Raw genomic sequence first — 27,004 nt, forward strand, 5'->3', positions numbered from 1 at the left:
AAGAAACATTTTTTTTGAAAGCTCTAGAGACGTTGCAGTTTAGCTGTAATAAATGTATCCAATTAAAAGGAAAATATGTTCAGTAATAAAATATTTTGACATTGAAATTTTGTTGGGTTCTATAATAGGCTAACAATTTTTCAATATATCCTCAATTTTCTCTCGAACCATAGTTAATAAGCCAGAAAAAGCAACATGAACAAAAATTTATTCACAGCACACTTTCGAAGGATTTCGAAAACCCATTCGTATTAGATGTCAACACACGCTATTAAAAAATAACTAAATATTCATTTGACTGGTTTTATCCCATTGAAGTGATCCGAAAAAATAAATCCATCTGTTCCCAATTCGAATTGTCCGAAGTGGTATCGTCGATCATTGGTGAAGTGAAACCAGACATGCAAACCGTGATCCTATTTTCTATTATATTGTCGGAATCCAGGTCGTTCTGGATTGTGAAAAAAAAGCCGAATGATCGTCTTACATGTGGAGCGATCATAAATTCGTCGACTGTTCAAGTTCATTGGAATAATGAGCGGGTTCATTCGAATTTCTTCCAATGATAAATTCGAGCTGGCTTGCATGTCAATAATGCTTGCGAATCTGAGTCCATTAAAGTTTACACAATTTTGATTTGATTGGTTTAACTGTTAGAAAGCTAGGAGGACCCTGTTTCTGAACTTCGCCGGACCAAATGCATTATAAACTACGTATCTTGTATTAAATCTATAGACAGTGGCTTAAACCTACACCAGACAATTCTTGATCATCTCGTCGGTTGGAATATCGTTGATGTTGTTAATTAGAAAGGACCAACCTCTCAAGTCAGATAGTTGAGATTTGGAAATTTAAAAGCTGCCCAATGTGAATGATATATTCATTATGCCTCAACTCTGATGACTGGTACTGTGACATGCTTGAGAATTTTGATGCCAAAATTCGAGGATTCGGTGAGGAGCATCACCCAGAGAACTTCTGCTTCCAGCAAGATTTTGATACAGTCCACGCGTTACTCACCAGGAATTGTTCCCTGTTCAGGTAATCTCTTTGTGAGAGTAATTTTTTTCTCTAAAACCAAGGAATTTTAACATCTTCCAATTACTCTGGAAGACCACAAGACAGCAAATGAAGAGGAAATCGTCCGGATAACCCCAGCCACATTCGAGAAAGTCGTGGAAAACTTCCACGAAAGGCTCAATGCAGGGTGACATTTTGAAAACTTGCCAAGCCAATTATGTCGCGACAAGGATGTTTTCAGAGAAAATGCCGAAACAGGTCAATTTCTATTCGTAGGGGGACATATTTGGAGCAGAATGGTAAGCCTAAATCTCCTCAACCCTAGGTGTAAGGACAATCACCCCTAAATTCTAAATAGGGAATAGGGGGTGAGATTTACCTCAATTGAAAGATCACTTGTCCCTCTACATGAATACTATGGTTTGCGAAAATTTTTATTGATTGCTTGTAGTATTTGCAGGAGGTGACAATTTGAAAACTTGCCAGGCCAATTATGTCTCGACAAGGATGTTTTCAAAGAAAAGCCGGAACAGGTAAATTTTTTAAGGGAGGGGGACATATTTTGAGCAAAATTGTAAGCCGAAACCTCGTCAAACCTAGGTGTAGGGGCTATCAGCCATAAATTCTTCATAGGGAATAGAGGGTGAGCTAAACCTCAATTGGAAGATAATATGTCCCTCTACATAATACTATTGTCTTCCAATTGAGGTATAGCTCACCCTCTATTCCCTATTAGGAATTTAGGGGTGACAACCCCTACACCTAAGACTGAGGAGATTTTGGCTTATAATTCTGCTAGAAACATGTCCCCCTCCGAATAAAAATTGACCTGTTCGGGCATTTTCTCTGAAAACATCCTTGTCGAGACATAATTTGCCTTGCAAGTTTTCAAATTGTTCTGTGACTGCTTCAATAAAAATTTGCAAACCATAGTATTCATGTAGAGGGTCAAGTGATCTTTCATTTGAGGTATAGCTGACTCCCTATTCCCTATTGAGAATTTGGGGGTGATACCTCCTACACCTAGGGTTGAGGAGATTTCGGCTTACAATTTTGTCCAAAATATGCCCCCCTACGAATAGAAATTGACCTGTATTTTCTCTGAAATTATCCCTGTCGTGACATAACTGATCATCTGAAAAAGTCATTCAGTCTAGAGCGATGGATCTTCTGACGAAAATATCTTGGTATACTCGGTACATTTGAAAAAACTTGTACAAAAAGAGCTGCACTCTCCATGAATGAAGGTGGAAAAGCTTGTTTTCAATCATGTAACATCATCGTATGCCGCTTAATCTCTCTATGCTTTGCTAATTGTTCGAGAGACACTCAAAGTCAACTACCTACCCAAATGGCATTCCTCTGTATTTTCCATGCAACATCGCGTGAAAATCGACATCGCGATAGCGCCAACATAAGCTTCGTAAGCACTTCTTATCCGCGCGTCGCTGGAACAGCACATGCGGCGATCAAACTTAATGGATTCATAATTTCCTCGGCATCGATATAGCAGCTACGCCCCTGCAATAGCGCAGACTAACGCATGTCTTTGTTTTCCGTGGGTGGGCCATGATTTAAGAACTTTTTCCATGTCCGCACTTGAGTGTTTGATTTCTCACAGTTGACCTCGTTTCTTAGTTTTGCAACCGGCCATTAGTGTGGTTCATTTTATCTTGGAGATAAGAGCGGAGTGATCGAATTTATTGGTAATTGAGTGCAAAATGGTTCTTGCTGCGTTGTTTATGAATAATTATTTCGACGGTGCGGACGTGGGCTGGGATGTTGGAAAAGTGTGCGAGATGAGATCAGATCAACGGGCGGGTTGAATGGAATCGGAGTCATGGGCAGGTCTAGATTTCCGAAGATGATTAGGATTAATGGGTGTTGTGGGGAATTTGGTTCATTCTCTGCTCGCACTGCATTCCTCAAACTCTTCCAAAAGATAGGTCTTCCCCTAGAACATATTATTATGCTATTTGCGGAATTCCTTTCTGAAAGAATGTTATAGACTAGTTATATCAGGAATACTTTCATTCTAGAGACCGTTGAGGCAACATCAAACTCATTGCACAAGTTATAATGACTTCCCATCTTAAAAAACTCAGCATCGTCAATGACCCGCTCTGCAGACTGCTTAGAGGAAGACGAAACGATTGAACACATCCTCAGTGACTGCCCGGCGGCAGACAGGGTCAGACTTGGAGTATTCGGTTCTCCGAAGATGGTCCTAGAGGAACTCAAGAATCACTCTCCCTCTGACATCATATCCTCTTTGAGTAGGATGGGACTGAAGAAAGAGATCTAGCTCTACGAGCTTGCCTGTGTGCTACAATAGACCGCTTGGTCGCAGTGGCAGGTTTGGTTTATCCGTCCTACACACCCAGCAATCAGTATCAGTATACTGACTTCCAAAGGAAGTCCAACAGAAACACATCACAGATCAGTAGTCTTGGTAATGCTAGATGATATGACTCAGCTATTCAGAGAATCTTTTATGAAAATATCCTAAACATAAACACAAATCGGTTACTTTTCTTTGATAACCTTCGACTGAACATCATTCGTTTGGACCCTTGTTTGACATAGAAAAGTCTATTGTTCAACTTGGAATTGTGTCCAAATATTGCAGAGGATTCCTTGGTGCTGAAATTCGAACAAGAAACCACCATTCATCAAAAAGAAAATAAAGCAGTGTAAATACTGTGAATAATTTCTTATCCTTCAACATATATCCTAATTTATTTGACGAAGAATCTGCAATTTTAGTTGCATTTTTTACTCAGCCAAAGAGACATCTGATTGAAGCTCCTGGTTTTCCATCACCAGTTGTTGTGTTTTTTAGTGGATTCAAAAGGAAATGTTGCTACTTCGAATCATACATTATTTTCCTGAGATTTTCATTCGAAGAATCAATCAGTTCACAGCCATAAAGTTTTTATTCTAAGAGCTCAGGGTTTTGCCGCTGGTGAAGGGAGACCACAAAGGTGAAGATGAGGTCCTCGAATTCAAAAGAATAATCGTTCTGAATCAAGAAAGATATAATTTAAATTAAATCATGCAGTTCCTCGAAATATGCGATTTGGAGAACCTTACATACATATATCCAACAGGAAATAATATTTTGGTAGTTTCTTCTGGAGAAGCAATAAAAAAGTGGCTCATCTCTTGAGAAGGAAAATAGTGCATTTATCTTCTCTCTTCTTCATTTAAGAAGATTATTCCTGATTTCCACAATATATAAGCAATATTTTGGCTATACTTTGGCATGACTTCCTTTTTTTGAAATTTTTCCTAAACTGCAGTTAGCCTTGAATTTGGAATGTAGGTACTAGATAAAATTGGATTTCCAGAAATCCGTCTCGAAAAAATGTGACATATATCCGAAGAGTGAAGGGTTATCTGCGCTAAACAAACCAGTAAAACCAACAGACAGGTGAGCTGGATCTCTCGACTTCAGCGCCCGACAAAGAACGCTAGAAACTAGTATCAATCCGCATCGACGGACCATAGTTCCCACGAATATAAAATAGAACAACGCAATCGATTAACTACCATGCAGCATAATATTTTCGTGTGGGAAGTGAATCAATAATAAAGATCCGATAGCTTTTTATCCCCGTGAAATACACGAGCGAAATGTTGTTGAAAATCGCAGATGACATAAAAAGTGTTGTTCTTGGCTAGTTTATGGCATGTTCGTTGCTGAGAGAATGAGATCGATCGAAAATGGATCGTTCTCGTAAATTGCTCGGGGCATTGGCGTACGCCTTTTTTCGCTCAAATAGGTCCGGAAAAATTGCTGAGTTTTTGCAACCAACACTATTCATCAAGTTCATATTTATGATCATAAAATGATCAGAGAGAAAACATCTCTCGATGTTTAGAGCTAGGTTGCATCGGAAATGAATAGGTTACGAAGAATTTTCAACAAATATTTTTCTGACAATCGTCAGTTTTCAAATCCGTCTAAGGTATAAACTAATTCGAACTGCATTTTATTGTAGACTATCTTCTTTCTGGGTGAACACCCAACATATATTTCTTCGTTCGTTAACCTTATTGTAAACTAATATCCATCCTTGGTCCGACTAGATATTTAAGTTAATAAAATTTTATTATATTATAAAACATCTCACAAATACCTCTTGGCAAGGTGATGCCACTCATTTAAAATTTGACCAGTAAAAGCTTCTCCTTTTTCGGTAAAGTTTATGTCAACTCCTTGTCTCCAATACTTCTGTTAATCGATCTTTGATCACATACGAGCGTTCTGAATATCTTATGAGGTTTTTATTAATAATTTACACCGTTCAGTGGTGTAATAAAAGTGTTGGACGAAGGTGAGACTAAGGAATGTTAGTTCGTTATTAGACGGATGTTCTATTGCACAGTTGCGCAGTGTTGCTACTTATTCTTTGATCGTCTTAAAGTAGAGCAGACAAACAGATTGAGATCCATTTCCAAATCAAGTTGAAGAGTATATACGAGGATAGATTTCTTAAAGAAATAACTACGCAAACGCTAAAATCTGCTCTAAATGCTACTTATTGAGAATCAGATAATAACGGAATAAATTATTAAGAACAGAGCAAATATCACGCGCGAAGATTTGAAATACTCTGGCTTAGATAATCATCCAGTAAACTTAGCAGAGAAGAATTCGGGGCACAACACGAAGCCATGTGGGATTCCCAAATGATATGAGTTGAGTCCGAGTGCGAAAAAATACGCAGGAAATCCAAACGCCATCCGCCTCTTCAGTTTGGTTAGGCAGTGGAAATGCAACATTCGGCTTCTCTTTTTCAGTGACACCGTCAGCGTTCGCATCCGGTTGAAGAGCACGTTCTCAGCTGACACTGTCATAAATGTCAGTAATTATCTCATAACAGTAAGCCGGTAACGTTGGATTTCCATAAGTATTCCTCTTCTTCTGCCACGAAACAACTCTCTATACATGCTGTATAAAATAATGTAATTGTGTGGAAAACACGATAATGATAATGCGAGCCAGGCGTTCATGAATGTGACACACGCATGTATAAATTCTTCGTACGGACGATCTGTCCTAGAGGTTTTTGCCACTGTTCAGAGGAGCTGGACCGCCTTGAATGAATAAGGCTGGAAGGCTCCGCAGAGTTTTTTGCGGGAAGCATAATAGGACGAGAAGAAGCGGTTGAGAGATATCGAATTCAGTCCATAAGTAAAATCACCCTTTTTTCTATTCGATTCATGATGTTCACGCTTGCCGAGTTCGAAATTCAGTGTAATATTTCGCGAGCTGGATGTTTTAATGGGACCAGGAGATATTTTGTTTTTTTGTTCGATGATTTTTCATGAGGAATAAATTTTCGTCGTAGACATAGGCCCCAGTAGATGGTGGAGAATTTATAGCAATAATTCTTCATAGTTCATGTCCATGTTGATTTAATATTAATAAAATTCACAGGGAATTGGACAATAGTTTATTTTCAAAGTTGTACTTATAACATCGCCGACGTTTCGGAACGGTTTGTTCCTTTTTCAAGGCTGAAATTAGAATTTTTTCAGAACAATGGTGATATTATCATAGGCAGTGATTACCTCGTTATATTAAATTTGAAAATTTTGAAAATAATTCATTTGAATACTACTCGAATTAGGAGTCCCCTGATCTGAGGAAACATGCAATGATTCTTTATTCGGCTGTCGAGTCGAAAATGAAAGAGACACGTAAGCAAGAAAATCTAAATTAAATGTCAAATGTATGGAGCAGATGGAGTTATCATCAGTCATGCGAGTAGACATGAATGAACGAATAAAACGGGCAAACATAGAAACAAATAAACAATGTGTAAATAAACATTATGAGGATATAAAATATAAAATGTATAAAACGGACTAAGTCATAAATAAACGGACTAATAAATAAGTGAACAAACGCTAAATGAACACGTAAGTAAATGAGAAATAAATATGTAAATGAAATGAAAATCTAAAAAACAAAATGTATAAAACGGACTAAGTTATGAACAATTGTATAAATAAGTATAAATAAATCAGATAAATGGCACTAATCGTGAGTCGTGTGAAGTGCTGTCAATGAATGAAAACAAAATGAAATAGATAGAATGAACTGTGGACATGCATTATCTGTGTGGTAGACCTATCTTAGAAATTAGGTTATTGTAAACAATGAGCAATAATGCTCATTTCTGATATTCTCATTTCGAAAAAATCAATTTGATTGAATGACAACCAAAAGTTATGCACACTCCATTAAGGTAAGGGAATAGAAAAGGTTCCTCATATGCTCTTTCCTCTTCAAGAAGAACATCCTTTTCGAGGGGAGGCACAATTATGGTTTGCTTGGGCTAGAGTTTGCTTCGATTATAGAACTGACTGATTAGTTTCAAGTACCATGAACTCTCAGACATATATTTTGATGAAGTTATCAACGCAGTAGTTCCACAGTTTTATCGACATGTTGGCGAAAATTTCATTTTTCTGGCTAATAATGTACTTCCACGTAGATTTCCAGATCCCTTGAGCTAAATCTAATCGAGCAAGCTTGATAAGAATTATAAATTTGATACTCACAGACCACAGCCGGAAACGCTTCAGTAGGTCCGAAAACTTTTGCCTCAATTTTGCTAACAATGTAAGCATGAGATTCTCTCAATAATAACATATAGATTATGCAGAAATTATGCTAAGCAGTTACACATGCACGGGGAGATCATACTTTTTCAGAGAAGGATGCATAAATCTATGAATTTCTGTAATTTTCAGAATTTCTGTTTTTCGTCACATTCTCCACCTTTTCGAATATTCTATATCTATTTTTCTATTTCATCCTGACTTTAGATATACTCTGATTCGTAACAGCTTAAATATCAATCATCCTCAAATTTTCAGCCAAAAATAGTTTCAAACGACTGAGTTTGACGCAGTGATAGAGACTTCCTTCTTTCTTTTTTGCATCTTGGAAATTATTCGTCAGATGACCATCAAGTTCTGAAGGAACCTTCAAAACGAGAACTCCCAGCTAATGTTCTATCTCGTAACTTAACCTGATTTGTATTTTGGCAGATATTAGGAAACTTATTGATATCAGGGTGCTCAGTAGTGATGGGTGAGTTCAGTGCATAGATGTATGGCCGCTCTGGTTCTGAATATGGACTAACACCCAAAGGATAGTATGTTGCTTTTTTATAAACGCAAACTGTAAAAATTGTATGCTTTATTTTCGTTATTGTTTTCTAATGTAATAGGCGTCCTTAGCAAAAATAGACCTAAATATGAGTGTTACAATGTTTTATTGACGTACATCTAGATAAGTTACTCCAGATTAATATAGGTCCAGTAGGCAAAGCTAGGTATATCCTTCTGGTGTGAGAGAGCAAACTTTCGGAATTTCAATTCGTTCTGTACACTGGAAAATAATGCTTGTCCGTTCGCTCAAATTAACGATTTTTTGCCATTCCACTACTCAAATCGTGGAGTTTTTCATTCTTCTCACGTATACGCCAAATTGATGCACACCTGCAAATGAAAGAAAGTCCGAAAGGAAGTCTACCATTGTGACTATTCAATCAACAAAATCTGACCATTCCAAATTCACCTTTATAACCTTATCGGAAGATCAAACAGCCAAACATCCAATCTTGTCACCGATTTGGAATCTACTAGTTAATCTTCCAATCACGATAAAAAATCAAACGGCTCTATTAGCTCTACAAAGGAGAAAATTGCCGAGTTCCTGTAAGACATCCTGAGATGACGTCTGACCCACGGATTTCCCTTCGAACGGCTTCGTCGCTTTCATAGACGAAATTAGCTGGACAGAAATATTCGGGACGGGGCAGAGTGAATCAATTAGCGGTACTTCGCGATTACAACGAACTCGCCTAAAATTATACACATTTTTTTTTATACCAATTTGCTTCAGTTTAACGTCGTGACTTGCTCAAAATGCGGACGGTCACTGGGAGTCTTGGGTTCGTCTATTAGAAGCGGTTATTTTCCTAGTTTCGTTGATGATTCCATCTATCAAGATAGGGAATTTCGGTATTCGAATGATGTGGGTGGAGATTTAATATTTACCGGTGGCACGACTTGACCATTTTATCGTCGCGTATCTCAATCTAATCTTGGCGTAATTGTTTGTCATTGGAGGTAGCCGATAGGAGAATTTGTTTTTTATCGAATGAATGGGTCACAGGAATGATATAATGCAAATCTACGAGGATATATTGAAAAATTCTTAGCCTACTATATAACCAAACGAAATTTCAATGTCAAAATATTTTATTACTCAACATATTCTCCTCTTAATTGAATACATCTATTACAGAGAACCTGCAACGTCCCTAGACCTTTCAAAAAAAAAATTTCTTCTTGCTCTGCGAACCAGACCTCCGCAGCTTTTATTACCTCCTCGTTGGAAGAAAATTTAAGACCTTTTAAACTTTTTTTTAGTTGAAGAAAGAGATGATAGTCGGATGGATCACAATCTGGTGAATAAGGAAGGTGTTCTAGTAATGCAAACCCTAAATAACGAATTTTTTGCATGGCAACATGAGATTTGTGTGCAGAGGCGTTGTCCAGCAAATACAAAACACCTTTGGATAGCTTTCCTCATCTTTTCTCTTTAATTTTTTCCTGTAGAGTGCTCCCTAATATCGAATAGTAATCTCCGGTTATTGTTCTACTCTTATCCAAAAAATCAATCATCATTTACTCCATGACAATCCCAAAAAACTGAAGCGAGAGCATTTCTAGCAGATTTTTGGACACGAAACTTCTGAGGTCTTGGACTCTTGGAGAACCAGAGAGTCGCTATTCCATAGATTGTAGCTTTGTTTCTGGATCGTAGAAATGTACCCAAGTCTCATCCAGAGTAACAATTTGGTTTAATAAGTCTACATCGTTTTCAAATCGAGCACAGATCGAACGCAATGCTTTCTACCCTTGCACGCTTTTGGTCAACAGTCAAACATTTAGGGATCCACTTTGCAGCAATTTTTCTCATGTCCAAATTGACGTGAACTATATGATGAACGCGTTCGTATGAAATATTCAGTGCTTCAGATATCCGTTTTAGCCCAATTCGAAGGTCTGATAAAATCATATCATGAACTGCGTCGATATTTTCGGAGACTGACACAGAAACTGGCCTTCCCGATCGGTCATCATCTTCAGTGGAAAATTTACCTCTTTTGAAGCTTGCAGTCCAATTTTTCACGGTCGCATACGAAGGACATTGATCACCAAAGGGTATTAAAAATATTCGTAAATCTGCTTACCTCTTAACTATTTTAAATACAGGTACTTGATGATGGCTCGATACTCCCAATTTTTCGATTTTCACAATTTCGGTGGACATCTTCTTCATTTTAATTTATTACGTAACTCTGGTTCACTTTTATGACCTCAAACTTCACACTGACACTTTTTATGAGTTATTGTTCAGTACTATGGTAACGCAATCTTTTTTTATGCATGGAACTGGTCTAGGCTAACTAGATATCAATACATCCTCGTACAACATATTCTCAATGAAATTGTAGGAATTTGTTGGTCGAACAAACATAAAGCAGCTGAAATGTAATAAATTTTGCTATAAAAATTTTACTGAAAACTGAATTACCAACCTAATTTTCACTGGGATGAATTAAACCCAGAAGCTATAGTTTTAGATTGAAACAAAGCTGAACGAAAACCCAACTCAGTGTAAAACTTGCACAAATTATGAGAGTCAATTTCGTCCAAATTTGTATTCTTTTGACCTTTCAAGAAAATGCATGTTTGGCTCCGGATGTAACCTACTCTGAACATTTGCTGTGAATTTTTCAGAAGAAATGAATTTCCTATCTTATGTTTCTTGCTTATTTTTCTACCACGTTTTCTTCTTTCAATTCTTCTCTCAATGATAAATGAGATTCGGGTCATTGAAGTTTTTGTTTATTCAATGTGTTTTTCTTCGTTTTATGACTTCTAAGCTATAGCAGGTAATGATTATCACCATTTAAAGATGAACAACTCAATTGGGGATTATACTTCAACTCAAAAATGGGCAAAGTTGACTCTTTTAATTTATTCAACTTTGGAATTGGGTTAGTTTTTGTTCAGTTCTTATTTCTTTCAAAATATCGTTTTTGGGTTTTGGACAGGTAATAATTCAAAATGAAACGAATTTTGCACTATTGGTAGTGATAGAGCATTGTTTCGATCTATCTTCAAATAATTCTTGGGCAAATACTGCAAGTCGTCGGGGATTTCAATCCCTCAGAAGAAGAGAAAAATGTTTGCAACAAATTATTCTTTTTTTGTGCTGAACAACAAAGAAGAACTGTTTCTTTCTATGAAAATAAGAATAAATTCAAATACAACAGGAAATTTGTTCGAAACAGGGACTAACTCAGAGCACGTTTTGGTTGAACGAAAATGTTGAACCCGAAGAAAAGTGGACAATTAATATCCCTATTGCCGATGAATATCCCACAACTTTCCCAATGCAACTCCATCGGAGAAAACAAATGTCACCGTTGGCTCTATGAATCAAATTAACACGTGAACTTCAAATCAACTTCGTGAAAATTTATCGCTTCACTCAAACGTTCAACCACGCGTTCCTCTAACGGCAGCGAATCCATCGAGCAGATAAATAATCCTCTAATCTAAATGACACCTTCGAGCATAATTGAGCAATTAAGAGGGAAATACCGAAAACCCGCGCAGAACGCTTCTATTTTCGTTCTCAGGGACCGAAATTGTTTACCTTGTTGACCTAATTAACGGCTTTCGATCAGCTACCGGTTTACGTGACCGCACCTTGCTCAAATTTCAATTTTATCTAATTCACTGACCGCGAACAATGCGATCGAGTAGGCGCTGAAGTTTCAATGTATTTCGCGTGTGATTTCCAATTTTTATGCGACAGGTAGCATCGACTATTTCAGCAGACACATTCAAGGCCATTTCAGGGTAGAATTCGAAAACATTCTGAAATTGTTCAGATCCATTTTATCTTCACATCGATAGGTTTCCTATCAGAGAGCAGACAAAGAGGGTGAGTCTTTGACTCGTACAAATATTTCAACGGTAGATTTCTGAAGTCAAAGGAAACACTTTTTTCCTGTACAATTTTTTCCGATCCGGCCTTGATAAAAAGATATAGCTATTTCAAGTTTTCATAATGAGCTGTGCCACCCCTGGAAAAACTAAATTACCCTTTGAATTAGTAGCTAAATCTGTGACACTACCCATCTTTAGATATTTCAATCAGAGTTCTATTCAGCTAAAGTACCCAATTTTTCAAATTTCATAGATAGATACTTTTCAATTTTTGAACATCAAATAACTGGAGAACGGCGCATTATACCAGAAAATATGAAGAATTGTTTTAAAAAACGTTCAAATATTCATTAGATAGTTTTCAACTAAGTTTCAAGAGTTGGGTTCTTTGAAATTTTGGTATTTTTATGGTACGTAATGGTCAAAAGTAAAAGACGTGGGTTTTAAACCGGAAAAAATGGTAAAGGAAAAAAATTTTTTTCTTTGACCTCAAGAATCTACTCTTGAAATATCTGTACGTGTCAAAGACTCACCATGTATAGAGCTATAGACTTGATGAAACTTGGACTATATCCCAAGATTGAAGTCCTTCTATGAATATGTGAACTAAGACCATAATTTGCTACATATATATAAATATAACTGTATGTATAACTTAATAAACTTTGAAATTTATCCTCGTTTGATTTCCTTACCTTCTTGAAGAAACTCATCGTTTTCACATTTCTCAATGATGAAATAAGACTGGCGCTGAAAAGAAATATGAATAGAACTCAGAAAGCATTATGTAAGCTTCATCATATGTCCACGAAGTGATACACAATTTCAAAAAAGCCTAGTGAAAGCACAAATGATTGTGAGTTTTTAAATCCTTGCTAAAACCTTAAACAAGAATTGAGAAATCAATAGAATTTGAGATCACATGATAGTGATCTGCTGCATAAACCTGCCATCACTTCGGTAATGGGTAGTAGGCAAGAAGGGATAAACGAGGATATTGGTCCACTTGATAATACAGGGATTGTAAAACAGAGATCGACATGGTTTTCGTCTTCGGTGATGATGGTAGAACGCCAGCCAGGGTGGAACGGACTGAACATTCAAGAGCTTAAAGATTCAGTTACGCGAAAGCAGTTAATGGTGATACGCATGCGTCGTACTGCCTAGACATGAAGAAGCCGTCAAAACGCCGCGCAAGCCCATTCGTGTTAGCATAAAGAATCGATCGAATGTGGGCACCTTGTGCGGTGTGGTATGGAGTGTTTGTCTGAAAGCAACATAAGTAACCTATGTGGCACCCAACCTAGACAGATTAGATAGATCTAATTTACTTTGTAGGGCAATTCTATCTTCAGGTTTGACGGAATCGACTCATAGAACCTAAAGCAAAAGCCTCGCCGAATTCAGCGTCATTGAACAGAAGCGATCTCAAATACATTCTGCGTTCGAATCCCTTTCTTTTTTTGCAACCGGTAGCACCAACACTGTCAACAAACACAATCTCGACGTCGAATTTGAATATAATAAAATGCTGGCGCGAAGATGATTTAAGGCGTATTCTCGCCACGTTCAGCCTAACAAAGGTGTAACACCTCCGTCGGTACGTATATGCATTTGTCAACGGCAATTCGCACGTAAATCATCGTTGTCAGAAAGATTCGACATCGACTGATTTATATCGGACGATTTGTCTGTGAGTTATTGCCCAAGATGGGTTTTGCACAACTGTGGGCCGTAAACTGTGGGTTTATTTCGGTATTTCTATCGAGAGTAATGAACGATTGGTAAAGAGCGTGAACGGTTTGTTTGTTGGTGAGGTAAGATCGGGATTTTGATAGATGTTATTCAATTTGTTCGCTTGTGAGCGGTTATGACAACATCCTGTCGAAATGCTGGGTACGGTTTTGCGTCTGAAATACATCTGATTTTCTTTGGTGGATTCTTTTATAATTTCTGAGAAATAGATCTCCTATATATCAGAAATATGTTTCTAATAATTCTAGTGACAGCTGATAGTAGACTAATGAAGGATTTCTATGAAACATGTTCTCTCCAAGCAAGATAGCAATGATCTTTGTATTATAATAAAAACATTCGGATGCAACATATTTGGGAAAGCTAAAGCTTCGAGAGTCTGATCATTTTCTGTATACGTTAAAAGCCCCAATACGAATGTTTGAATGTGCTATGTTGACATTTACCGAGAATTTAAAATCAAAGGAAGGTTTATCAGATAAAGACGCGTTATTAATTTTTTCAATAATTTATTCAATGAAAATATATAGGTATCTACTTATAAAATTAACATTCATGATCCTCTAATCGAAACAGTACTTCAAAGTGGTATGAAGGATGAAAAACATATAATTCAATAAAATTATAACTGAAATGTGTGTATAGAACATGTACCTACATACGATCTACAATAAAAAATATTGAGGGATGTTCTTTTTTTAAACACCTCTTCTCGACAGTGATGCAGCCCTTCGATGATACGACCACTAAAATGGATTCTGTTTATTTTCGCCGAAATACAGCAGCTAAAATTATGAAATTTGGTACAATTTTTTCTTACCTTGGAGCTCATACTACAACTATGAAATTTTCAGTCAGGTTCATCTCAAACTATGAGTTTCAAGGGTAAATTTCACACTCATACTTCATACCTCAATATTTTTAGAAAACTCAATTTATCAGCCGTCAGTTTGACGAAAGTGGGGTTAGCACCGATCACAGACAGATGATGATAACTCAGCGAAAAGAAGTATTTTTGACGTCAGTATTAATGATACTCATTTTATTGTGTTTTTGTAAATCAAATTGCAGCAAAAGGTGGATATCTTGTTCTGCTGATATAAAACAGATTGTCGTGGAAATGTATCGAACGTATCTGATATATAAAATATTCTGCAATTGTGAGAGATCCTTATGTGACTCCCAATTGTGTAGTAACAATTGCAGTAAGATAATAATAAACAAAAACTATATTATTCTCTAATGCTTAATAAACATAACAAGCATTATACAAAAGAGAATTCAAAATGTGGAGCATTCGCCATTTTGCAACGATTGACTGATATCTTTAAATTCAATGAAATCCTAATAGTTACATGAAAGAAGTTTTCTTCTCATTATCACAATCTGTTTGACTAATTAAATAACTTCAACGCCTCACCATAGAACTTGCTTGAATACTGCTTTCAAATGAGATCGCATAGTGGAAAAATATATTGTTTTTTTTATTGATGAATAACCCGGTTTGATATATTTGTTTTCTTCACAATTGCTAGAATTGTTATTCCAAAAATCAATAGTTTTTTCCAATCAAGGTTTTTACGTCATCACATTGAAACAATTTTCGTAACTTGAAAAAACATGCGTTAAAATAAGAAGTGAAGAAGTTCTCAGCTTAAAAAATGGAGGGAGCTCTAATTACTAAGAAATCTATCCAATTTTTTTCAATCAGCAAGAGCGCCGAAACAAAATGCAAAAACTGTAATTATACTCTAAATTTGAAAAGTTTTGGTCGAAATGGTGCCCAATTCAAATCTTGCGCTTTTATAGACATAATTTTCAAAGGAATAAAAGATTTACTAGATATATTCCTTCGCGCTATCTTCTATATAAGAATGAATGAAGAAAACAACCTATTCTATACATTTATCTCTAAAAAGCTTTCTCTGAAATATCTCACAAGCAACCATCGCAGTTTGGATAAAAAAACGATGAATACTTTGATTTATATTCCCCGCTCATCAGATATTACAACAACCGAATTTCACCACGCTTTGGGCAGGAGGTGTAGTACGAGTTACTCGAATGAGGCGTAGCCGATCAACTTCGATATCCCAATTTCCATTATAGAAGCCCCGGGTCGGATCAATCTCCATAACAATTTCCATGTACATCTTTCCACAACAAAAGAATTCAATAGCTGACCGATAGATCTAAGGAACAATTATAGAAAGTAGGATGACTCGATCCGAAATTCCGGCCAAAAAAGGTATGGTTGTATTGCCGCCAGCAATGTTAGACGTGCCACAGGAGATAAAAGATGAATTTGACAGGAGTTTATAACAACCAACGACATATAATGATCCGATGATTGGCAAGAAATGAAGAGTTTATTTATTGATACCTTTTAATTTTCCCTAGCGGTATCTCTATATTGTAGATTGTCCTTAATCGGTTCATCCTCAGAGAAGCGAACTCCCTCAAGAAAGAACTGATTCATTGATTACACTTAATTGAATTCGAAGTGAATCATTTTCAGGATGACCAGTCGTGTCTCAGATAACGTTTAAATTAAAGACAATGCCTTCTCTTATCCGCAGTTTGTTCATTGAAAACAGAAATAATACAATTTATAAAAACTAATTGAGCTCGAAGATTTCCCTGAAATTCTTCTTAGAAACGAAGTGGCACAGAACTTCTTATCTATGTAGGCCTTAAGATAGATGTAGGTGGAAGGAAGTAAATTGGAGTAATTTTTCTGAACAAGAAGCACCAAGGTCGGGACGCCCCATGTTTGCACTGCAATAGATGCTGAAAAAAATGAAGAAATTGGCAATCAAAATTTCTCAATAACCTTCAGACAAATAAAAATGATTTTGCAGATCTGAGCATTCCTGAAATTACATACATACAATATGATTTGGTGAAAATGCTCCATAATTTAAAATCAGAACAAAGGAGTGAGTTGGTGTAAAAACGTGTAATAGGAATTCAAAACAAGACGAATAATTTTAGATAGTTTTGGACAGCCAGCGTAGTGTAACAGACGAGAATGTCTGCCTGAGGTGATGAAAATACTCATAAAACTCCGCTCAAAGTCAAGATCCTTTGGCATTTCCTCCTAGATAATGATCCTGTTCCAAGGTAACACGAACTTTGAGTTTTTCACAAGATTTCGGAGTGAACTTTGAATATCTTCTCTACAACCTTGGTCCTGCATCAACTTCATGCCTGAATTTAGAAGGGGACAACTACTGAAAAATCCTCAGCTAACCAAACCAACCAAAGACTACCCTTCATGCGCAGAACAAATGATTCAAGCAATTTTAAGCCCTTCTTGCTCAGAAATCGCTCAGAGGTCCAGATTTTTTCTGCAGAATACTAGATAATATCATGAAATGTGTACTTATGTTAGAATTTACGCGAAAATACTCATCAGGCGATCTTTAACGGAGATATTGCATATTCATCTTCGAAATTGCATTCCTACGAGATTCATACGGTCGAATGTTAATTTTCAGAGCTTCGTTTGAACGTTTGCGTAATTCCACGTATTTCTAAGGAGCACCTGCTGATTTTAGCCACTATAATTAATCGAAATATCTACCTATAGCCTCATACGAGATATTGGTGTTTTGCAACGACGGATGGAGTGTGATCATTAGTGTTTATGGCGGCGTTGACCACAAAAATCGATTCATTGAGAAATTATCGCTTGCGGCTCGCATAGCTCGCATCGAATTAGAAACGAATTCATATGTGCTGGTATGTTAAAGAGATACCTGTCAATCAATCTTCTGAATTTTTGCAACTCGGTGAAAACGGACGTTTTTATAAGGTTTTTGTACCTTGAGGGTGGGCTGAATTATTGGATCGAATGTTGAAAGCGATATGATCTGATGGAAACGAAATAATTGATGCTGATTCAGTCCATTCGAGCTTCAGTTTTCAACTCATAAATTCACTTTGAATATATTTATACCATTGAATTTTATTGACCCTCGTATTTGGATTAAAGGGAATCTATTATGTTCAATGCCTGAATTCACAAGGATTGATTGACGCCTTTACAGTCCATTCAAAAATTATTGACTTCCCAGTAAGCTTTGAAGATCAAGAGGCTGCTTAATACTGGTCACAAAAGATCTTCAATAATCTGTAATTTCAATCATGGAACTAAAGTTACTCGAAATTAGGAAATACTCAATTTCTGAGCAAATTAATCAATATTCGAAATCGATAAAGTAATTTTCTCAATTTGTTCGATCAAATTAAGAACTTAAGCAGCAGTAACAAATTCAAAATGACTTCGGTCAATGCATGAAGACTTATATGTAATTGCTCTACGGGTCAGTGCTTATTCTCAATATCAACCTGAATTCCGCAACTCGAAATCTCACTCTATGGGCTATTTCCAAATTGAATTGGATTCGGCATAGCCACTCCAGGTGTCAATAATTATACCGATTTGTTTCCAATCGACAAATTCTGTTATTAGCCTGCAGAATATACATATATCCTTCATTAAATAATGATCTTTATGTATCCATCAAATGATTTCGAAATACCAATTTGAATTATATTGAAAAACTGAGAGACCCGACAGATGTTGTTCTGTCATAACATAGAATTTAACGTCAACGCAACAGGACAATTACAATGGTCTCAGCCGTTTAAGAAACCATCTTCAACTCAGCATTGCCTCTATCCCACCCACAAAAAAAAACTCTAAAACTCTGACGCTCTAGGTTCTAAGAATAGTTTTTCTCTGTCTACCTTTTGCAAAGAATAAGAAAATAAAAACATGTTAATCATGGCTGTCAAGCGTTTCTCAAGATATCTACAAATTGTTTTACGATCCAATGTTTCGTAGTTTCAATTTCCTATAGATATTTTTCAAGATATTCGCACTACTATTATTAATTCAAATTTCAAATACTGAGTTTTTTCACCAGGTGGTAGGCATACCTAATTAATATTTACCACAAGAACAGGTAGCTTTGCAACTAGGTTACTAATAGTGTGAAACCTTCTGAATATCATATTAAATTCACCTGTATGATTCATTCTGTATAACAGAGATTCTCAGTGTAAAAAATAATGGTTTATTGTTTAGTACGTCAACATGGGTAATTATTCACTTGAAATTATTTTACAGGTAGGTACAATTGTTTTGTAACGCTTCTTCCTTCTGTGGAAAAACTTCTCAAACTCAATTAATACTAATTCATTAGGCAGCGATAAGTACACAAAGTAATCTGTGGTGAACATAAAATTTATTCAACCAAGAAGCACCTTTCACTGGTCATTACTTGTTTTTCTTATTGCTTAATGTTTTGTGAGGCTACTTTTTTGGGTTTGAATCGACAGACCTTTGTTCATCACCATACTTTGACATCTTCCTCTTTATCAATTAATTCTTTAACCCTCTAATACCCAAGTCCGCCTTGAGACTGGTTGCATATAAGTGGATAAAAAATTATTCTGCCTATGTCACCTTCAGTATAGGTTCATTTTGTGAGTATACAGGTGTTAATGTAAATCAGTTAACTATTTGCGAAAAAAGATGTAGATTACATGAGCTAATTTGAAACTAGACGGAAATAATTTCAAAAAAGAAAAAAAAACTTGGGCATTATAGGATTAACCTTCATATTCCTTATTCCTGAGTTCTTCGAAATTTTTATGTTTTTCTACTTCTTCGTGTATTGGATTCATTAATAAATTACATTACACTATCAGATACTATATTATGTTCGTTAGCGTTTTATCGATAAAGAATAAAGTCAAACCTATTGAAGAAAACTGGCACAGAAATGTTCATATTATAATTTTCCTTTTATGATTTATAGATTGAGGATAGGCGATAAGTTAAACCCGTTGGAAATAAGTATTCTCTAAGTGTTAAACAATATAGATAGGTACTAGTTAGTTTCAGTAGCCATAGGTCTACAAATTGTGATGCTACACTGAATACGATCAGAACACAGCGAATGTTGACGTCATCCTTGGTTGAAGAATATTCCTTGTAGCTTTTTTTCACCATTATAACTTGCTCAACCTGATCTTGATCCAAGGAAATGCCGAAATACGAAATATCTCTATTGTTACCGTAATTTTTCAAATAGATCATTCGAACAAAAAACGAATCAATCAAAACTGTATTCCCACAGCGCGTTTTAGTGTAATTTGAAATGGACACCCGAATAGCAACGTGATCTGAGAGACAATGAAATGAGTCCAATTCCATGACCTTTTGGCCTCTGAATTTGATTAGAGATTTGTGGAACGGGTACTTCACAGGCCTCACAAGGAGATCTGTTCAAAATTTGAATTTTGCCTCTGAGCAGACATGCTTGAGAGGTATTTAGTAAAAACATAATTGTATGTTTAGAAGTACGTTATTGGCAGCTAAAGAACCCATACTGATTTTGGAAAGAAACTGTGATTACATGTACAGAAATGCTCGTGCCATATTCCTTTTTGTTGGAGGGAATAAAATAGGAAAACATTTGTTTTCGTGTAACGGTCCATTGTTTTTTGAAAGTTACTCAAAGTGATTATAAACTTTCTTAACCAGAGTCGCTTACGGTTTTTTCAAATGGTTTCTCAGAGCATCTGCAGAAGGCGAAGTAGAGAGGACAAATTTATCGTTTCGATGAAAGGGAATTTGAAACAAATGAAGTTAATTATGGTGCATCTATGAAGAAGTGAAAATTCTGAATATTCATCACTGAAAAATAAGAAGATATTTCTGTTCATTAAAAATTTTTCAAAACATATGGTTCATCCATTTATCGCAAACGTGCGAAAGCTCTTCCTTATATAATGATAGAGTTGCTGACACCCACGCTCATCAGAACGGGTTCTATGGATTTGCAAATTCTACTCTAATCTCGTTTTTTGTTTTCAGATAAATGAACGAGTACGAGTGCTGAGGCGTCCGCTAATAAAACAAGAAGTAAGTTATTCAACAAATTACTTAATCATCATTAAATTTTACCATAAAACCAAATTGGTATGATTATATTACTTCGAGGTGATATGGGTTTAATGAGGTTATGTAATAGCAATTCCTGAATTTCTTCTATGAGTTCGCACACTGTATCAGTCGTTATAAAGATTTCATTTCATTATGTCAAGTTGTTAACAGAGTTGCTTTTCTGGTTTTATCGAATTAGTCCGTTATAATTTTAGATACACATTTTTCTATACTATGAGAATTTGGAATATAATAACAGAGTGGAATAACAAAAGGCTTCACCATTAAAATTTGTAGCTACCAGCCTGAAGAGCATATTAATTAATTGATTTTCAATAGATAGAGATAGTTACAGAAATCAGTAACAATTTATGATCAATTATGATAAAAAAGAAGTTACACAAAAAAATATGCTAAAACAAAAGGTTCTAGCAATTATATCTTGAACTAACTAAAATCTTAGAGATTCTCAATGGGTTATTCGAATATTTCAGACAATTTTCTATGTGGAGATATCTTTAAAAACTATTTTACTTAAACAAGGGTTTTTCGGAAGATTTCTCTTTATTGCCGTATTTTTTATTATGATACAGCTCCATTGGAACCCATAAAGTAAAAAATGTGTCCTTGCAATTCCAAACATCTTCATTATATGACTCATTTTTCCAATTCTAATTTGAATAATCAATAACATTCAAATTTCAATTCCACGCAACAGGTCCAATTCAATGATTTGGAATCAGAAGGTGAATCAGTCAGCATTAATGACCACACCTCAAAGGAAGAACAAGATATAAATACCCACTAATTTGGATTCGACAATCAATTAGAAACGTATACTTTGGCGATGCACGGAGCCATTTCATCGCACTAATAAATGATTAATTCAACGCTGTTGTCCTAGTCTGCTGATTTTTTCCATTCAGCTATTAACAAGCTACCCGTAGGCCTAGTCTAAATTGATAAATATTCAAATGGAAGTTATTTGGATAACCTGTTCTCTCTCTGATTGGCAGTAAAGTTTATTAGTTTGTTTATTGCTGAAAAATGTGTTGAGTGTCAATTTGCATTATTGAGTTTTAGGAATTCGAAAGAGAAATTCGAATGGAAATTTTCCACAACCTAGAGTTCTTATCTGACGAGTAGCTCCACAAACAGAATTTGGTTTTGACTCGAAAACGTTCTTTCAGTATGTAAGTAATGGGTGATTTTCTAGCGTTTGGATTTTAATTTTTGAAAAAAAACACAGGAAAATTGAAAAGAAGTATCATATTTTCGTAAGGAATTGAAAATAAATCCCCACCATTCACTTTGTAAGGATTATTTTATGTAAATGTTGACCAGGACTGCGTTGCAGGTGATCCATACGAGAAGTACAATTTTGAGTTACTTTTCGAGTATATAGGGTAGTATCTCACCAGTATGTATAGGTGGCCAACTCACTGGTCCAACACAAGAAATGAATTGCTCATCTTATTCATTTCGTAATAGGTCGATCGCTTTGTCCAGATTCAGTTCGTGTATTTTGGGCAATAAAAAGTTTATAATCAATGCACGATAGCGGTCACTAATGACCATCGTCATCTCTGTTGAATTACGGGCCAATAGTTTCTCAGGACCACAAACCACACCAAAGGGTGCATATTTGGGGATGCACTGATGGCCCTTGTTTTGCTTGTGGGTGGTCATCGGACCAAATAGGTATGGAAATTGTGCTCATTAAGGTATCCGTTCAACCAAAAATGTGCTTCATTACTGAAGCCAATCTTTCGATATAAAAACACCACGAGTGGGTGGTTTGATATCCAAAAACGTGAAATTGGTGGGAAATTTGGTCACTATGGCTTGAATAGTTTAGTCGTGCTACTCAGTAGGTCAATTGTAAACACCATAAAATGTTCGAATTACTCGAAGCATATTTTTTCCAGAGCACTGATTTTAATAATGAATTTCAATGATTTTGAAGAGTTGTTTGTGAATCTTTCCAAGATGAGATGGAAATGCAAACTAAAAAACTCTGACTTAATCTGTCAAAAACGAAACAATGATTAATCATTAACATTAACTCTTATTTCAGAAGAAATGTTCCATTTTATCAACGAAATTTTTGGGTTGACAAGTTGAAATAAAATATCTTTTTTGCTTCAGTTCGATCAATATCTTTTTGGTGAGTTCACATATTCGAATTCAGAATCGAATTTCGAAATCGAGTACGTGTCGAAAATATTTGTTATTTGTTCGGTTGTTCTGAGAAGAATTCTAGAGATATGCATAGAATTGTAGAGTCGTATGAAGGCTACCTTTTTGAAGTGTAATTAGACTATTCCACATATTATTGGCTCAATTTATAAGATGGTCATTGAAGGCCATAGTGAAGATGTTCTTTAGTGGTCAATCCAGAGTAAATCTCGATGTATTAAACTCATCTCAGAATCATCAATCATTCGAATTGAGACTCAGTGACTGGTTTTTAGATGCCCAAACTAAGTTTTGTAGGGATAGTATCACTTGAAAAAAATTCTGTTATCCCAGAAATATTTTTGTAAGAATACTGAGAAAAAATTTTCTTCTGTAATCCAAGCGAGTTCAAAAGCAGGTAATCCCTAACTTTACATTGAAGCTATTAAATTCTGTTCATAAAGATAATTTTTTTTTATTTGGTCTGGTCTGAATTGAAATGAATCATGAATATAGGCTTTCCACGTTTAGAACACAATAACGAATAGAATTGATGTATAATTGTTTCTTCTCCCTTTTTCCCCTAAGTATCAAATAAAGTTGAGTAATTCGAAATTACTAAAAATTTTTCGTGCTTCTTTTATGACTGAAAATTTTAGACCCAAACCGGATGCAGCACGCTCTAGATCCTGGCGAATGAAAAACACGCACGATAAATCTCTTCAAGTTTTATCGAACACGGGTTCGATAGACTCATTTCATATTCCGTGCTCTCCTGTTGATCAGCAGTAATGTGTTGATTAGTCAGACAAATAAATAATTAGTTACGTATTTCGATATTATCATTTGCATATCGGACGTTTCACAAGCTTCCAATTTGTTAGTTTATCAACGGGAACGTATCAGATTTGATTTTTATAATTGCCTATTGCATGGAATTCTTGTTGAGTTGCTGGCTCAGATGGTGCCAATTTTCGAACACGATTTATGGATAAGTCTAATGCCAGATGCAGAATTTTTGCGCGTCTCCAAGTTGCTGCCACAGGAGGAGGTTATGGTGGCTTCATGCTGCATTCTCAGAGGATCAAGCAATAGGAGGGGAACCCAATCGAAGGGAAAATATGTTCACATCAAAGCTATCTGACAATTAGATTGTCCCTTTCTTAGGTCTTAATTCGCTTCAAAATATTTTTGGGCAGATAGTCCGGAGCGCCTAAAGTAGATTTCAAAAGGTTTTTCACATGTTTTCTCCGAAAAATCAACCAAGAAGAAGCCATGCCAAGAAGATTCATTGAGTTTTTCTAACCTAGCTCCTAGTCGTCAATACATCGAGGCAACCCTACTTACATGTTGTTTATCTAGAGAACGGTGCTGTTGGTTTTCTGAACGCACAATGTTCTCTTCATTCATGAGTCAGTCTTGACTCAAAGAATCCATCTGTTCACAATCTTCTTAGTATGGTGCTCTATGGAACCCAAGTTTCTGTCACTTTGGAAAAAGGACGAAAAAGTAAAACAGATTTACGCAATAAATTGAAAGAAAGTAGATGTCCACCGAAATTATGAAAATCGAAAAATTGGAGTATCGAGCCAGCATCAAGTACTTGTATTTAAAAGGGTTAGGAGGTAAGCAGATTTACTAAGATATGCTTAATACTCTTGGTGATCAATGTCCTTCATATGCGAACGTGGAAAATGGGACTGCAAGCTTCAAAAGAGGTAAATTTTCCATTGAAGATGATGACCGATTGGGAAGGCCAGTTTCTGTGTCGGTCCCCGAAAATATCGATGCAGTTCATGACAAGATTTTATCAGACTGTTGGCGTCGTATTGGGCTAAATCGGATATCTCAAGCACTGAATATTTCATACGAACGCGCTCATCATAAAATTCACATCAATTTGGATATGAGAAAAATAGCTGCAAAATGGATCCCCAAATGTTTGAATGTTGACCAAAAGCGTGCGAGGGTAGAAGCATCGCGTTCGATCAGTGCTCGATTTTAAAACGATGTAGACTTCTCAAAACGAATTGTTACTATGGGTAAGACTTGGGTACATCTCTACGATCCAGAAACAAAGCAACAATCGATGGCATGGCGAAACTCTGATTCTCCAAGACCTAAGAAGTTCCGTGTCCAAAAATCTGCTTGAAAAGTTCTTGCTTCAGTGTTTTGGGATTGCTATGGAGTAATCATGATTGATTTTTTGGATAAAGGTAGAACAATAACCGGAGATAACCATTCGACATTACTGACCAATCAAAAAAGAAAGTAAAAGAAAAAAGCTATCCAGAGGTGTTTTGTTTTTGCAGGACAACGCCCCTGCTCACAAATCTCATGTTGTCATTCAAAAAATTCGTGATTTAGAATTCACCAGATTTGGCTCCATCCAACTATCATCTCTTTCCTCAACTGAAAAAAAGTTTAAAAGGTCGTACATTTTCTTCAAACGAGGAAGTAATAAAAGCTGTGAAGATCCGGTTTGCAGAGCAAGAAGAAACATTTTTTTTAAAGGTCTAGAGACGTTGCAGGTTCGCTGTAAAAAATGCTCCAATTAACAGGAGAATATGTTCAGTAATAAAATATTTTGACATTGAAATTTTGTTTGGTTCTATAGTAGGCTAAGAATTCTTCAATATATCTATCCCCGTATATGAGCAGGTGGATGCTTTTATCGGCTATAAAAATCCGTATAAAAAAACGAAATCTCTTTAAAAAAATTAGTGAATATCTTATATAAAATCTACTTCACACGACGTATAGCCGTCGATACATACTAAAAGCTTTCCATGATCCAAACCCAAAGGTTCAAAATTTTCACTAGTCATGAGTGTGAAAATAGAACTCTATTCCGATCCATTAGTGCCATCCAGTTCAATCACCGCTTTCGAATCACCCTAAAATCAAGTTCTCAAAACTCGTTTTCTGGTGAAACGGCCAGTAAAATGCCACTCGGACGTCCAGGGCTCAAGACGATAACAGAAAAAGGTACTTATAGCAGAGAGCAATCATTGAGTGTTGAGGAACAATTTAGGCACATGATAGGCAGTTTGATACATTTTATTTGCCAACTAGGCGCACTGAACTCCCCAATCTATAGAATACTTGAACACTGCAATGAATTTAAGGATAAGACTTGCTCTTCTATAGTTCTAGTTCTTTGAGGAAAATAATGAAAAATCACTTCTTAACCACTTATTAATCTTTTGTCACCTTCTACCTAATTTGAATAATTTTGTCACCAATGTTATGTTTGTTGCCCGCACAGCTGAAAATTGATTGTTGAAATTTGCTTAGTTCTACTTGGAAATTTAATTCACATAAAACTTTAATTTACATAAAATCACAGCACAGCACAAAATAATTCTAAGCCAAATGCTACGATGCTGCGATCATTTATGAAGATCCTGAAGTATTATTTCTATTATAAGAAGCTCTTCAGCAATTACTAAATTTTTTGATATTGGTAAAAGCCTCCAATTTGTATTCCGGATTCAGACCAGTTCAAATAAAATCAAATTTTTTGCATAAAGTTACTAATTCATCAGTTCGTTATATCTGAATTTAAATCCATTTTCATAGCAATTAATGGTTTCATAGAACCATAATAATAAAATGAATAAAATTAGCGAATTGGACTAGGTGATTATTACCGAAACGAATATTGACTTCATTCTCTGTCCAAATAATCCAATTAAGTCGTGGAATTTTTGAGCCATGTGAGATTCATTCGAACCATTACCCAATGAATGAGTCATTCAAACAGAATTCCTCATTTTTAAACTGATAATATGGAAATTTCGCTAGGAATTATCTCGCTTGGATCTTCTGTACTAACTCACCAATTCAACTGGAAAGGTTTTAATAGTTGAGAAGACCTTTTTGTTGATAGAAGATGGACTATTTGATAATTTAATATATAGTAACTATAATAGGGTAGGAGGACCTAGGTCATTAGCCCTTTGAAACATTGTTTGAATAAAGCTTTTTACTACTACTATTAACTATAATAATTCAGTATCTTCGAAGTCAATA

General features: G+C 35.8%; 1 protein-coding gene across 3 annotated transcripts in view; it reads left to right on the forward strand.

The window, feature by feature from the left end:
• Positions 1-27,004, forward strand: part of LOC123311810 (asparagine-rich zinc finger protein AZF1) — a 220,215-nt gene that overhangs the window by 136,823 nt on the left and 56,388 nt on the right. The window contains exon 2 of one of the 3 annotated variants that reach the window (XM_044895902.1): positions 20,723-20,774. The exons of 1 other annotated variant lie outside the window; for it this stretch is intronic. The gene's annotated coding sequence lies outside the window, so the exon portion shown is untranslated. The remainder of the gene's footprint in view (positions 1-20,722; positions 20,775-27,004) is intronic. One more of the 3 variants, XM_044895904.1, reaches the window with a different exon arrangement.

The sequence above is a fragment of the Coccinella septempunctata genome, chromosome 4 (genome assembly GCF_907165205.1).
Source record: "Coccinella septempunctata chromosome 4, icCocSept1.1, whole genome shotgun sequence".
Classification (NCBI taxonomy): domain Eukaryota; kingdom Metazoa; phylum Arthropoda; class Insecta; order Coleoptera; family Coccinellidae; genus Coccinella; species Coccinella septempunctata.